The sequence below is a fragment of the Bufo bufo genome, chromosome 7 (genome assembly GCF_905171765.1).
Source record: "Bufo bufo chromosome 7, aBufBuf1.1, whole genome shotgun sequence".
Lineage (NCBI taxonomy): Eukaryota > Metazoa > Chordata > Amphibia > Anura > Bufonidae > Bufo > Bufo bufo.
Window position 1 is genome coordinate 95,907,626 of NC_053395.1, and position 14,556 is coordinate 95,922,181.

The 14,556-nt window shown below is 43.9% G+C and overlaps 1 protein-coding gene across 1 annotated transcript in view; it reads right to left on the bottom strand.

The window, feature by feature from the left end:
- The window catches only part of CALCRL (calcitonin receptor like receptor), a 496,395-nt gene extending 484,452 nt beyond the window's left edge, over window positions 1–11,943 (bottom strand). The window contains exon 1 of the mRNA XM_040439799.1: window positions 11,819–11,943. The gene's annotated coding sequence lies outside the window, so the exon portion shown is untranslated. The remainder of the gene's footprint in view (window positions 1–11,818) is intronic.
- Between the last annotated feature and the right edge of the window lie 2,613 nt (window positions 11,944–14,556).

The following is a 14,556-nucleotide window of genomic DNA, read 5'->3' on the forward strand; positions in this document are numbered from 1 at the left end:
CCGTCTGAAGCTACTTTCACACTTAGAATTTTTTCTACAATATAATGCAGACGGATCCGCTCTGAACGCTAGTGTGAAAGTAGCCTTAAGTATTAGGCTACACAGAGCGGCGCCCACAGATGTCCCAGCACTTACTATTAGTCCTGGGCGCCGCTCCGTTCACCCGCTGTGCCCCACTACTGTCTCCTCTCCTGCTCCACATGCTAATTACTATCGGAGTGATGGGGAGGAGACATCAGCTTCTCTAGTGGGCGTTCCTTCTCCCCTGGCTGTAGCGCTGTCCAATCGCAGCGCAGGGAGAAGGAACGCCCACTAGAGAAGCTGACGTCTCCTCCCCATCACTCCGATAGTAATTAGCATGTGGAGCAGGAGAGGAGACAGTAATGGGGCACTATGGGCGAACGGAGCGGCGCCCAGGACTAATAGTAAGTGCTGGGACATCTGTGGGCGCCGCTCTGTGTAGCCTGTGTAGGAAAAGTCGTATCATTGGTGGCGCAGTGTGCCCGCCCCTCCTCCACCCCTCTCATTGGTGGCAGCAGCAGCACAGGGGGAGGGAGGACAGCTTCCTTCTCCCCTGTGCTGCTGAGAGAACATGAGCGCGCTGACAGCAGCGCTCTCATGTTCAGAGGTACTAGACTGCGCAGAAGCGCAGCCCAGTATTGAAAAAATGGAAATCCCGGAATTGTATCGATACCGGGACAAAAGTATCGATTGGGTATCGACATTTCGATACCCGCAACAACCCTAGGATGAACGAGAGACCTGCTGGCAGTAAACTTTCTACTTCCTCTCATGTAAGAGAGGAGGGAGAAAGTCTCCGGTGCCAGGAACAGGTTCCCAACCATCCCCATAAGGGAAAGCTGGGTACCGATCCTCACCCCCTGAACAAAGATGGAACAAATTTTAAAATTTTCTGATTTGTTTTCTTAATTTTCATTATTTCATTTTTTTAGGACTATGTCCTGCCACACAAAGCTGTTAATTCCATTCACATTACTGTATCATGATATTGCCATGATATTTTTTATTTGGAGGATCTCTAATGATTGAGTTGTTCCTCACCAGTACACTAAGGGCTTTATTATTTTATATATTTGTTTTTTGTGGACCTCTTACACCTCACAACACGTCTAGAAATCCTGACATCATTTTGGGAATTAGGGATCCATTACTGTTCCTACAGACGGTTCTGGACACTGTCCTTTTATATATTCTGTAGTTGACTGGTTGATTATGTGCAGAGCGGTTTCTACCTTGCCGGGCAGGGGCCTGTTATGGTGTACCACGTCACTTAGCACGTTCGTCTCTCATATAGGAATTGATGGGGCTACAGAGATGTTGTACGACCAGTCACTGTCCTTGAATGCCAGCTTGTCATTACAGCCATGGGTGTTCTTGTATCTTGTGAACAAACTGGAATTTACAACATAGTTGGAGACGTTTTGCTCCGTTTTCTTGGACATGTAATAAGTAATTATATGTCAGACCAGAACGCTGCTCACAACAGCATCAGAATGACAGAAATGCCGGACAATTGCTTTGTTGGCGAGACATAATCATATGTACAGGCAAATGCCTTTTTAGAAATCTGCCTCCCTTATAAGTGCACAGCTTCACTTCTCATCTGTATGCGCCACAAAGATTAGAATGTGGCGGATTTCTAAGACAGTAACAGGGTTACCCATCTAAAAATATTTTTTCTCCAATTTCCTTAGAAAATTTTTACAGTTTGAATAAAACCATATATACTCATTATTTCCTCCTATAATAATTTTGCACTCTCACTACACCACCAGATGCATGCTTTAAGGCAGGGATGCTCAACCTGCGGCCCTCCGGCTGTTGCAAAACTACAACTTCCAGCATGCCTGGACAGCCTTCAGCTATCGGACTACAGCAGGGCGACGTGGGAATCGTCGTTTTACAACAGCTGGAGGGACGCAGGTTGGGCATCCCTGCTTTAAGGGATCTAGTTTTTAAAATTGGATCATTTATAAGGGTTATCATTTTGCAGCTTAATGCCATTAAAAGTGTGCAATGAGGCCTGAAACATTTTCAATTTATTTTCTGAAAGCCACTGGGTGTTCCTTTATGTTTGGGCCCTGCCATGTGTCAAGACATAAGATCAGGGCCACACTGGGGGATATTTCTGAAGACAAGAGAAGTAGGTTGATGCATTTTGGGGTGTACTCCTTCATTTTCATTTGCAAAGTACAAATTGACACTTTTGTGTAAAAAATGAAAAAGAAAAAAAAAAAAATTCACCTGCTTAGCATTTATTTCTTCAGAAACTGAGGGATCAAAAAACTCACCATACCACTAGATCAGGGATGGCCAAGCTGCTGCTCTCCAGCTGTTTTAAAACTACAATTCCTACCATGCCCTGTAGGCTGATAGTGTTTTCATGCTGGGAGTTGTAGTTTTGCAACAGTTGGAGAGCCACAGGTTGGCCATCGCTGCCCTAGATGAATACCTTAAAGGGTATAGTTTTCAAAATAGGGTAATTTATGGGGGTTTCCATCATTTTGGCAGCTCAACACCGTTACATAATGCTGTCAGTGTAATACAATATATTACCGAACTCTAAGGCCCCTTGCAGGTGAGCGTAAGCGGATTAGGTCCAGATGCGTTGCGGATGCGCTCAATGAAAAATGTGCAATTTCGCAAGCAAGTTCATTCAGTTTTGCCTACGATCGCGTTCAGTTTTTATCGCGCAGGTGCAATGTGATTTAATGCGTTTTGTACACGCGTTAAGAAAGAAAATAAACTGAAGGTTTACAAACAACATCTCTTAGCAACCATCCGTGAAAAACGCATCGCATCCGCACTTGCTTGCGGTTTTCATGCTGCGCCATTCACTTCTATACGGCCAGCGTTGCGTGAAAAACTTAGAATATAGAACATGCTGCGAATTTCACGCAACGCACAAGTGATGCGTGAAAACCAACGCTCATGTACACAGCCCCATTGAAATTAATTTGTCCAGATTCCATGCGGGCGCAATGCGTTCGCATCACGCATTGCACCCGCGCAGAATATTCGCTGAAAGGGACCCAAGGGTTACATTGCATCATAAATCAATATAATGCTATGCAACCCCGTCAGTGCTAGGGAAGGCAGTACGGGAGTTCAATGCGTTGAACTTGCTTGTGTGAAACCAACCTAAGGATGTTCATGTTATCAACGCAACTCAGGATTTATTTGAAGATTGACTCATTGATAATGCAGGTGCCAACAGCCAGAAAATGTGGTTCTCAATAGATAATTTGAGCCCAATGCTACTTGTACAGCCACAATGTGAATGCACAGCACCCTCAGCACAGCCACCCCATGTGGCTGCACCCTAATTAATACCAATTACTGCAGGACAATCCGAAACAAGTTTAGACTATAGGCATTGAATAGGGCAAGTACTGCAAACCCACAAACAACTTTACGGACAACAATTTGTTTTCTGTGACCTTTTAGACGAATAAAGGTTACTTCAGTAAATATCAGTAACATAATAGCAATAGAACAATGAACAATACAACCATTTTTAACCCTTTCGCTACCAGCGCCGTACATGTAAGGCACTGGTACGGTCATTAAATATGGCGCCCATTGGCCATTTTTTCATTGCTTCTCTTACCCCCAAAAAATGAATAAATGTGATCAAAAAGACACACACACTCCAAAATGGTATCAATAAAAAGTACAGACCATCCTGCAAAACAATGAGCACCCCACACAGCTCAGTAGACATAATTATACAAATGTTATGGGAGTCAGAATATGGTGATATAAAGAAAAGAAAATGTTTTTTTCAAAGTTTCAATGAATTTTTTCACTATTTAGACACATGTGGGATTGTTGTAATCGTACTGACCCAGAGAATGAAGTGCACAGGTCAGTTTTGCCGCAAAGGGAACGCTATAGGGAAATAAAAAGTAATACTGTAGGGGAATTCCTTTTTTTTTTCCTACCCCATTTGGAATTTTTTCCCCGCTTCCCACTACATGGTATAGCACATTAAATGGTGGCATTAGAAAGTACAACTTGTCCTCCATAAAACAAGCCCTCATATGGATATCTGAATGAAAAAATAAAAAAGTTATGGCTCCAGGAAGACAGGGAAGAAAAATAAAAAATAAATGAAAAAAAATCTCAAGTATCCTTAGGGTTAATCTGTTATTCTTTATACAAGACATAGGAACTCATGTATGAAAAGCTGGTGCAGGAGAGAAGTGCATGTTGTCCCTAGCAGCCGATCACATTATAGTTGCCATTTTCAAAGGCAAGTAGGAAATGAAAGTGTGATCTGGTTACTCTATGGGGAGAAGCCATCACTGTGTCAATCAATTGTCCTCATCCAGCAAAAGTGATTGCTGCATGTTATTCCACTCATGACCTGAAAGATATCGGCAGTGTTGGACTGGGGTGCTTAGGGCCCACCAGTAAAAATGTATTTTGGGAGACCACCCTACGGATACATTCAAATATACAGCAGCAAGATGCTACCAGATGATTGAATACGGGGGTCCCTGCAGCAACTTTGAGAAGGTAGGTCCTGGGGAAAAGAGGATACTGGTAGCTTTCCGCTATACCTAGAAGTCATCTCAGCTCGTGTCTATAATAATAAACTGGGGAGTTTCTTTAATAACACCGCGCAACAATGATTTTGCTACTGAGAGAAAAACATGTGATTTAGGCCTCATGCACACGACCGTTTTTCAGGTCTGCATCCGAGCCGCAGTTTTTGCGACTTGGGTGCTGACCCATTCACTTCAATGGGGCCGCAAACTCCGTGTGCTGTCCGCATCCGTTGCTCCGTTCTGAGGCCCCACAAAAAAATATATAGCATGTCCTATTCTTGTCCGTTTTGTGGACAATAATAGGCATGTCTACAATGGGCCACCCGGAAGGCACACGGACGGCTTCCGTTTTTTGCAGATCCGCAGTTTGCGGATCTGTAAAAAAAAAAAAAAAAAGAGAAGGGATGACATCCACATGCCATCTGTTTTTTGTTTTTTTTGCGGGTCCATTGTAACAATGCCTAAAACGGACAAGAATAGCACATGTATTTTTTTTTTGCGCGGCTACGGGACGGACATACTGATGCGGACAGCAGACGGTGTGCTGTCCGCATTTTATTGCTGACCCGTTGAAATGAATGGGTCCGCATCCTAAAAAACAGAACGGACACAGAAACAAAATTCGTTCGTGTGCATGTAGCCTTATACTAAAATGAGCGCGCTGATTTTAAATATGAACTCAGAATTTGCCTGACAAGTCTAGAATTTAACCCCTTAAGGACCCTGGGATTTTCCATTTTTGTTTTTCACTCCCCGCCTTCCCATAGTCCAAACTTTTTTATTTTTCCATTCACATAGCCTTATGAAGGCTTATTTTTTGTGGTACAAGTTATACTTTCTAATGGCACCATTTACAGTTCCATACCATGTAGTAGGAAGCGGGAAAAAAAAATTCAAAATGGGGTAGAATTGGGAAAAAACGCAATTCTGATGAAGGTTTTTTTTTTTTTTTTTTACACTGTACACTATGCGGTAAAATTGACCTGTTATCTTCATTCTCCAGGTCAGTACGGTTACAATGATACCACCCTTGTATAATTTTTCTTGGGTTTTAATACTGAAAAAAAAAAAAGTTTAAACCTGTTTTTATTTTTAGAACCATATTCTGACCCCCTATAACTTTTTTCTAGTTATGTGTATAGGGCTGTGTGTCATTTTTTGTGGGACGATCTGTTCTTTTCAGTGATACCAATTTGAAGTGTGTGCGACTTTTTGATCAATTTTTATTTAAAAAAATTTACTGGGTAGTTGAAGTGACAAAAAATGGCAAATTGGCTGTTTTCATTTTTTTTTTTCCCTGTTACACCATTAGCCATATACCATTAATATTGTTATATTTTAATAGTATAGGAAGTTTCACACGCGGCGATGCCCATGATATATTTTTTTTTTTGTTTAAGTATATTTAAAAAACTTTTTTCTTCTTTTTTTAAGTCACCTTGGGTGACAATAACTGAAAATCATTAGATTGCCTATTGTGTTCATTGATGTCTATATAGACACCATTGAACACTTCACTTGCACTACACCAGTACAATGCTGCCACCTAGTGGCCTGTATTGGTATAGTCATCTAATAGGCACCGAATCCTGCTTGAGGCTTCAGCCTATTAGATCAATGTAACAGGTTCCCCGATCTCAGCTGGGGAACGCTGTTACCAGAGCGGAAGTGCGCGACTTCCGCTTCCAACCTGCGCAGATGGCGTGGTCACATTTGACCACGGCATCTGAAAGGCAAAATGTATGCGATCAGCCTTATGGCTGATCGTATACATGTGCCGCGGGTCTCTGCTATTTAAAATAGCAGAAACCCGGCAGCTATGGCGCCCACTGCAAGTGGCCTGGACTTCCGCCGTACATGCAAGTCCTTAAGGGTTAAGGATTAAAAGGGGTTAAGGTATACATGCAAAGCCTATTCAGTTATAATAGTTTATAAGGCAAGCTGGACAGATTTTGATAAAGTGATCTGTTATAGTGCTATCAGTATTGAAACTTAAGATGGATAAAACACAAATGTGTTAACGATCCAGACAATTTCTGCTACATACAGTTGCAAGAAAAAGTATGTGAACCCTTTAGAATGATATGTACTGTGAATGTTTACATGGTGTGTTCAATAAAAACATGGTAACATTTAATTCTTTGTGTGTTATTAGTTTAAGCAGACTGTGATTGTCTATTGTTGTGACTTAAATGAAGATCAGATCACATTTTATGACCAATTTGTGCAGAAATCCCTATCATTCCAAAGGGTTCACATACTTTTCTTGCAACTGTATGTGGCAAATACACTACTTATGATCAGCACAAGAGTCTGACAAAGCGAGTACGTCTTGCAGCTTGGGATGCATTTGTGCTAGTAGTGCAGAACTTCCTTGGGAACAGACGAGCTGCAAACTATGCTGAATTAGTAGACAACATGCTTACAGCATATGAACAACTTGGCTGCAGAATGTCATTGAAAGTGCATTTCTTACATTCCCATCTTGACTTATTCCCACCCAATTTGGGAGACGTATGTGACGAACATGGAGAGCGGTTCCATAAATATATTTCTACAATGGCCGCTGGAATCCCAACATGATGGGAGACTACTGCTGGTTTTTGCAACGGGAAAATATGACCATTCACAAACACAAAAGCAGATGCCTGAAGCACTTTTAACAGTACTGGGCCTTGCTCAAGTAAAGCTACTTTCCCACTGGTGTTTTCGCTTTCCGTTTGCGAGATCCGCTTCAGGGCTCTCACAAGCGGTCCAAAACGGATCAGTTTTTGCCCTAATGCATTCTGAATGGAAAAGGATCCCCATTGTGCCTCCATCAGCCCCCCCATTGTGCCTCCATCAGCCCCCAATCGTTGGTGGAATTGGTGGTGCATGTAAACAAAATATTCGCCCCTTCTGAAGTTGTGTCCCGGTCCTCCGCTGGCTCTCCAACGCTGTCCGGACGTCTCTTCCTCCCACGAACTGTTCAGGCGGCCGCGCATGTGCTAAACTATCTTCCTTTGTGCTGCGTTGGAGCCGCGGCATGAAGGAAGATTGATCAGCGCATGCGCTGCCGCCCGACGTGCGCGCTCCTGGAAACTAAGAGAGGCCGGCCATGGGTGAGCTCTGCGCAAGCACAGCCCATGGATGTGGCGGTATCCATGGGCAGCGAATATAAACTATAGAATGTGATTTTTCTATTTTTGAAGAAGACAATAGTTTTTAAAAAAAAGCATTATATTTAGTGAAAGGCTCAATGGGGGGGTATAGGATTAAATGAAACATGATGAACAAGATGGGAATACCCCTTTAAGGCCTCTTTCACACTTGCGTTGTTGGGATCCGGTGTGCACTTATGTTGCCGGAGGTGCCTGCCGGATCCGGAAAAACGCAAGTGTACTGAAAGCATTTGAAGACGGAGCCGTCTTCCAAATGCTTTCAGTGTTACTATGGCACCCAGGACGCTATTAAAGTCCTGGTTGCCATAGTAGGAGCGGGGAGCGGGGGAGCGGTATACTTACAGTCCGTGCGGCTCCCCGGGCGCTCCAGAATGACGTCAGAGCGCCCCATGCGCATGGATGACGTGATCCATGCGATCACGTGATCCATGCGCTTGGGGCGCCCTGACGTCACTCTGGAGCGGCGGGGGAGCCGCATGGACGGTAAGTACACTGCTCCCCCGCTCCCCACTACACTTACCATGGCTGCCAGGACTTTAGCGTCCCGGCAGCCATGGTAACCATTCAGAAAAAGCTAAATGTCGGCTCCGGCAATGCGCCGAAACGACGTTTAGCTTAAGGCCGGATCCGGATCAATGCTTTCCAATGGGCATTAATTCCGGATCCGGCCTTGCGGCAAGTGTTCCGGATTTTTGGCCGGAGCAAAAAGCGCAGCATGCTGCGGTATTTTCTCCGGCCAACAAACGTTCCGTACCGGAACTGAAGACATCCTGATGCATCCTGAACGGATTTCACTCCATTCAGAATGCATTAGGATAATCCTGATCAGGATTCTTCTGGCATAGAGCCCCGACGACGGAACTCTATGCCGGAAGACAAGAACGCAGGTGTGAAAGAGCCCTTAAACATCATTTTATTGTTTCAAAACTGCTATTATTGTGCTAAAGTGAAATACATTAAAATAATAGATATACATATACATACACACACATACATATCTCCACGTCCGTAACAACCAGCTCTATAAAAATATCACATGACCTCAGATGAACACCCAAAAAATATAAATATATTTAAAAAAAAGAAATAAATGTGTAAAAAAAAAAAAAAAAAACTTTGTCACCTTACATCACAAAAATTGCAACAGCAAGCGATCAATAAGGCGCATGCCCCCCAAAATAGTACCAATCAAACCATCACCTCATCCCGCAAAAAAAAAGACAAATCGGTCAAAAAATAAAAAAGCTATGGCTATGGATACACTAAAACATCATTATTTAGGTTTCAAAAATGCTATTATTCTGTAAAACTTAAAGGGGTTCTGCACTTTGTTTTAACTGATGATCTATCCTCTTGATAGATCATCAGCTTCTGATCGGCTAGTATTAACTAGCGTGGCTAAGCTCCATTCAAGTGAACAGAGCTTAGCCCCGCCCACGCTTGTTGATACTAGTCGTGACGTCACTAGGCCAGCGGTAAACAGTGAGAAGGCCGCGGCGCTCCTGAAGCGCCACTGCCTTCTCAAACAGCTGATCAGCGGGGGTCCCGGGTGTCAGACCCCCGCCGATCAGAAGCTGATGATCTATCCAGAGGATAGATCAGTTAAAACAAAGTGCAGAACCTCTTTAAATAAATAAATAAGAAAAAGACATAAAGGTATTGCCACGTCCTTACCGATCTGCTCTATAAAAAAAAAAATTTAAAAAAAAAAATCACATGACCTAATCCCTTAGGTAAACGTTGTAAAAATAAATAAATAAAAACTGCGCCAAAACAACCAATTTTTTTTGGTCACCTTGCCCCATAAAGTGTAATAATGAATTAGTCAAAAAATCATATGTACCCAAAAATGGTACCAATAAAAACGTCAACTCTTCCTGCAAAAAACGAGCCTCTGCACAAGACGATCAGCAGAAAAATAAAAAAAATTTCATCTCCATTTTCCATTAATTCTTGTGGAACACCTAAAGGGTTAACAACGTTTGTAAAATCAGTTTTTAATACCTTGAGGGGTGTAGTTTCTAAAATGGGGTCATTTTTGGGTGGTTTCTATTATGTAAGTGACTTCAGACCTGAACTGGTCCTTAAAAAGTGGGTTTTGGAAATTTTCTGAAAAATTTGCTTCTAAACTTCTTAGCCTTCTAACGTCCCCCCAACTACCCCCCCCCCCCCACAAAAAAAATAAAAAGAATTTTAAAAAAATTGGGGTAAATTTTTGATTTTTTTTTACAATTAAAAGGTGAAATATATTAATTCAGTTCAGGATATTACATCGTTATACTACACGCCCCTTTCTCTTTCTCGGTTTTATAATAATGTATCAGACAAATGTCGTAGGTGTCAGGCTCATCGAGCGGATTTTATACACCTTATCTGGTTATGTCCTCTGATTCAGGGTTTTTGGACCAATGTCTTTTCTGACCTTCGGAGTTGCTCCTCATTTAATTACGATGTAGATATCACCACTGCTGTACTAGGTGCTCCTTTATTTGATGGGCAGGGACGAGAAAATATGTTCTGGATGAAGTCACTGATGCTGGCCAAGGTAGTAATTGCTAGGAACTGGGTCTCAAATGGCCCTTTGTTGGTATCTGCGTGGCATCAACTCGTTGACAAAGTGAAGAAATATGAGAAACTTGCTATCCATAATAAGAGCCAGAAAATTAGGTGGGATAGAACTTGGTCGACATGGTCATAAGGCCCTGTTCGCCATGGATGTGCTCCGAGACAACGAGGGTGGGGGGGGGGGGGGGGGAGTAGGATTAAATAGGTTTCCTTTTGTTTTTCTTTGGATACTAATCCTGTACTTATGATGGATAAGCTGAGCAAACTGTGAATATCTATTGTATCTCTGTAACATCATATTTTATTTTTTTAAACTCTTATGTTTTGGATATAAAATAAAAAACAATTTAAATAAATTTAATTAAAAAAAAGGTGAAATATATTGACTCAAATTGATGGCTATCATGAAGTACAATGTGTCACTAGAAAATCTCAGAATGGCCTGGATAAGTATAAGTGTCCCAAAGCTATTACCACATAAAGTGACATGTCAGATTTGCAAAAAATGACCTGGGCAGAAGAGCGAAAACTGGACCAGGGTAGAAGGGGTTAAATTGAAAAACAAGACTTTTTGAAATGTTATTCCATTTTCATACACTGTTTACTACGCAAACTTTGATGTAGATCAGGTAATTGTTGGAGTAAAACTCGTTCTGTTCAAAATGATTCAATGCTTTCCAAGTGCTTAATTCATTAAGGCATACTTATGCATAGCAAAATTTCGTGACGTGTTACAACAATTCTGACTTCGGATTTGTAATCCGCACACTCAATTTCGTATAGGACAAATGGTTTTTTCCCCAGTAGCAGACGAAAAGTTTAGTTTTTTTTGCGTGGTGTGACCTATCAAGTAGTTTTCTGAACATAGGCTGGTTGAGGTGCTATATACCTACATATGTGAGGTGCTATATGTATGTAGTGCAGCAAGTCTACTGTGTTACGTGCAGGGGGCCCACCGAGAGATTCACCTGTACCCCTGTGGGCCAGTCCGAGCCGGGATATCGGAAGCGTCTGCTTCATCTCCGATAATATGCCAGATAAGGCCATGTGAACTCACTGTATATTATGCTGGCTTTCAGCTGAAGAAAAAAATACTACATGCAGCATTTTTTGCCTGTCCGAAAGCCGGCATATATGCTGGAAAGTGGCAGGATGCCATTCCAGTATATGGGGGTGCACGGTGGTATCCAGTGCACACCGGCGGTCTATCCCTCAGCCGCAGTTTCACGGCGCATATGTGAACCCAGCCTAATCTATGTGTGTAAAATCTTTAGAATCTAAAAAATTAAGTTTTTTTCTATAAAATTACCAGAAGCTGCACCCAAAGGTAATATTTTACTAACATTGTTTTGCACAAATAGTTAACTACTTTTACAGCTATCATTGCCATGTTCCTCTATTCCCCGGCAGCCTAACTACATGATGGAAGCCATTCCTGAGCCAAGCCGACGGTAACGTCACACAGTAAGCCCAGAGCGGGCACAAGCTGACAGATGCCAAGAAAAGGCCGGTACTCACCGGCAGCTCAATGTCAGATCGCTGCCCGTCCAGGAGCCGCTGCAGAAAGCGCTACTGCCCACAGTGAGTGGCTGTGATCATCAACAGGAAACATGAGCGCTTCCTGTGACATCAGCGGACTCCGCCTGCATCCCATCTCCTAGTGACCGAGCGGCCGCTTCCTGTGCCCGGGAAGCAGGATGCGACTGCTTGGAGCAGGAAATCTGGCTGCTGGGGAACTCCCGCAGATAACATTGTGTGGGGTGGAGCGGTCCTCCCCGAGAAGAAATGCTGATGAGCTGCTTTCATAGCCTTCTTCAGGTGGAGCTTTGCACTCTCTGACCCTCTGAAACTGTGGGCTCAGCGGTGACCTTTAGAAATCTTTATAAGGGCATATTCACAGGAGTGTTGTAGACCTGGTCCATCTCCCCTCAGCTAAAATGGACGATATCATCTCAGCGGCTCTGCATTCTCTTCACTGTCTACCATTCACATGAATGACAGGGAACAGTTCTATTTACACTTTGTCCCATTCAAGTGAATGGAAGAAAGGATCTGTAATTACACTGCTCTCTGCTGTAATGTTGATGGCGAGCAGGTATAAAGTGAACAGCATATGGCACTCTCAGGAACCATGCATTCTCTTCAAACAACTAATCACTTAGGCCCCTTTCACACGGGCGAAAATTCCGTGCGGGTGCAATGCGTGAGGTGAACACACTGCCCCCGCACTGAATCCGGACCCATTCACTTGAATGGGGCTGTGCACACGAGCGGTGATTTTCACCTATCACTTGTGTGTTGCGTGAAAATCGCAGCATGTTCTATATTCTGCGTTTTTAACGCAACGCAGGCCCCATAGAAATGAATGGGTCTGCGTGAAAATCGCAAGCAAGTGCGCATGCGGTGCGATTTTCACGCATGGTTGCTAGGAGATGATAGGGATGAAAGCAACCCCGGACCCCATTAAAGTGTATTCATTTTCACTGGCGGAGAGCGTGCGGACGCACGCAGGTGACGTGCGCACCTCCCTCCCAGCCCACACCTCGGCGTTTGTGATGTAGCCGCAGCCGCGACTTACCGCTCCCGACTCTGCCGCTTCAATGCTGTGCTGTCTCCTGAGCCTGTGTCCCCGCCACCTGCTGCCTCCGCTCTCCTTGTTCCGCTGAGAGGGGGCGAATGGTCTGGCTGATTCCGAGGTGCTGGGAACCGGACCGATGAGACTCTGGACGATACCTGTGGCGTTTGGAGTCGCCTGCCCCTCGTTCATCGCACCTGTCTTCCCTTTCAGTCTGTGAGGATCGATGTTGAGGTGAGACGTGCAGGAGCCGGGCATAAGGGACCCCAGTGAAAAACTTTGGCCGCTGCTGTGGGAAGCACTGGAGATTTTGATGCTGTACACTCAATACAGACGACCTTTAGAGACACGGGAGTCAAGGGGGATAAGAAGGAGGGGAGGCCGTCATTGCAAGATAAATGACATAGACTCTTCAGCGTTTTCCCTGTTCCTAAATAGTTAAAATATATCATGTCCGATGTTTTCGGCTGGGAACAGAGTGCTGTGAAATAGAACAACTCCCCTGAGCCCCCTTTTATTCCCCCCGTGCACCTGGTGGAGGTCCCTGCGATTGAAAGAGCGGTGCGGTTCTAGAGGATACCGGATAGCCTGAAATTCCACTACTGGGCCCCCTGAGGAGACGAACGGGAATCACAGGTTATGCGTGGGGGGTGTATAACCATTGTGAAATACTGGTTTTAACCTAGCTAACGGTCGTTTGTAAATTATGCTTTACTACAACAAGAATGGTCGTGTTTTTGTCTGACTGGCAAGTGTGTGTCACGACCATGGTCATGGTCGTGACTCCTGGACCCGCAGGCAGTTGCCCGCGGTCTGGTCTTGTTGTCAACCACATGGTGAGGACTGCTGGTATGTTGCCTCACATGTGGTTGCCGCTGGCAACATGATTGTATTCGCAGTATAGCAGCCTGAGCTGTTGCTAGGCAGCTTGCTGTGAAGAGCATGCGGTTGCACCTGGCAACCTGTCTTAGTAGGTGTTCCTTTTGTCTGTATGGTGTGCACTTTCCCTGTTTGTTGTGCACGAGGTTCATGTATGTGTGCACTTTCCCTTTAAGTGGTTTCACTACCCTGTTTGGTCTTGGAAGGTTTAATCCCCTTTCAAGTGTGTGGGTGTGGCCACTTGGGCTATTTAGCCTCTGCTGGATGCCTGTAGCTGAGGGGTACTTCAGCCATATGCTGGAGCCATCCTCCTGGTATTATACCATCTTCCAGTGAGGGCCACCCTTGTGGTCATAAAACCAATGTATGATGTTAACTTGATGTGTTATTCTTTCTATGTTTATTACAGCTATGGATGTCCTGGGTACCTGTGTGTTTTGTGGTGTGCTGTGTCCTTAGTGTTTGTGTGGACAGCAGTACTGGTGCATGGGTTCCAGTCAGCGAGGCTGTGGCAGGTACAGTAAGGTCCATTAATATTGGGACATCGACACAATTCTAAAATTTTTGGCTCTATACACCACCACAATGGATTTGAAATGAAACGAACAAGATGTGCTTTAACTGCGGACTGTCAGCTTTAATTTGAGGGTATCTACATCCAAATCAGGTGAACGGTGCAGGAATTGCAACAGTTTGCATATGTGCCTCCCACTTGTTAAGGAACCAAAAGTAATGGGACAGAATAATAATCATAAATCAAACTTTAATTTTTTTATACTTGGTTGCAAATCCTTTGCAGTCA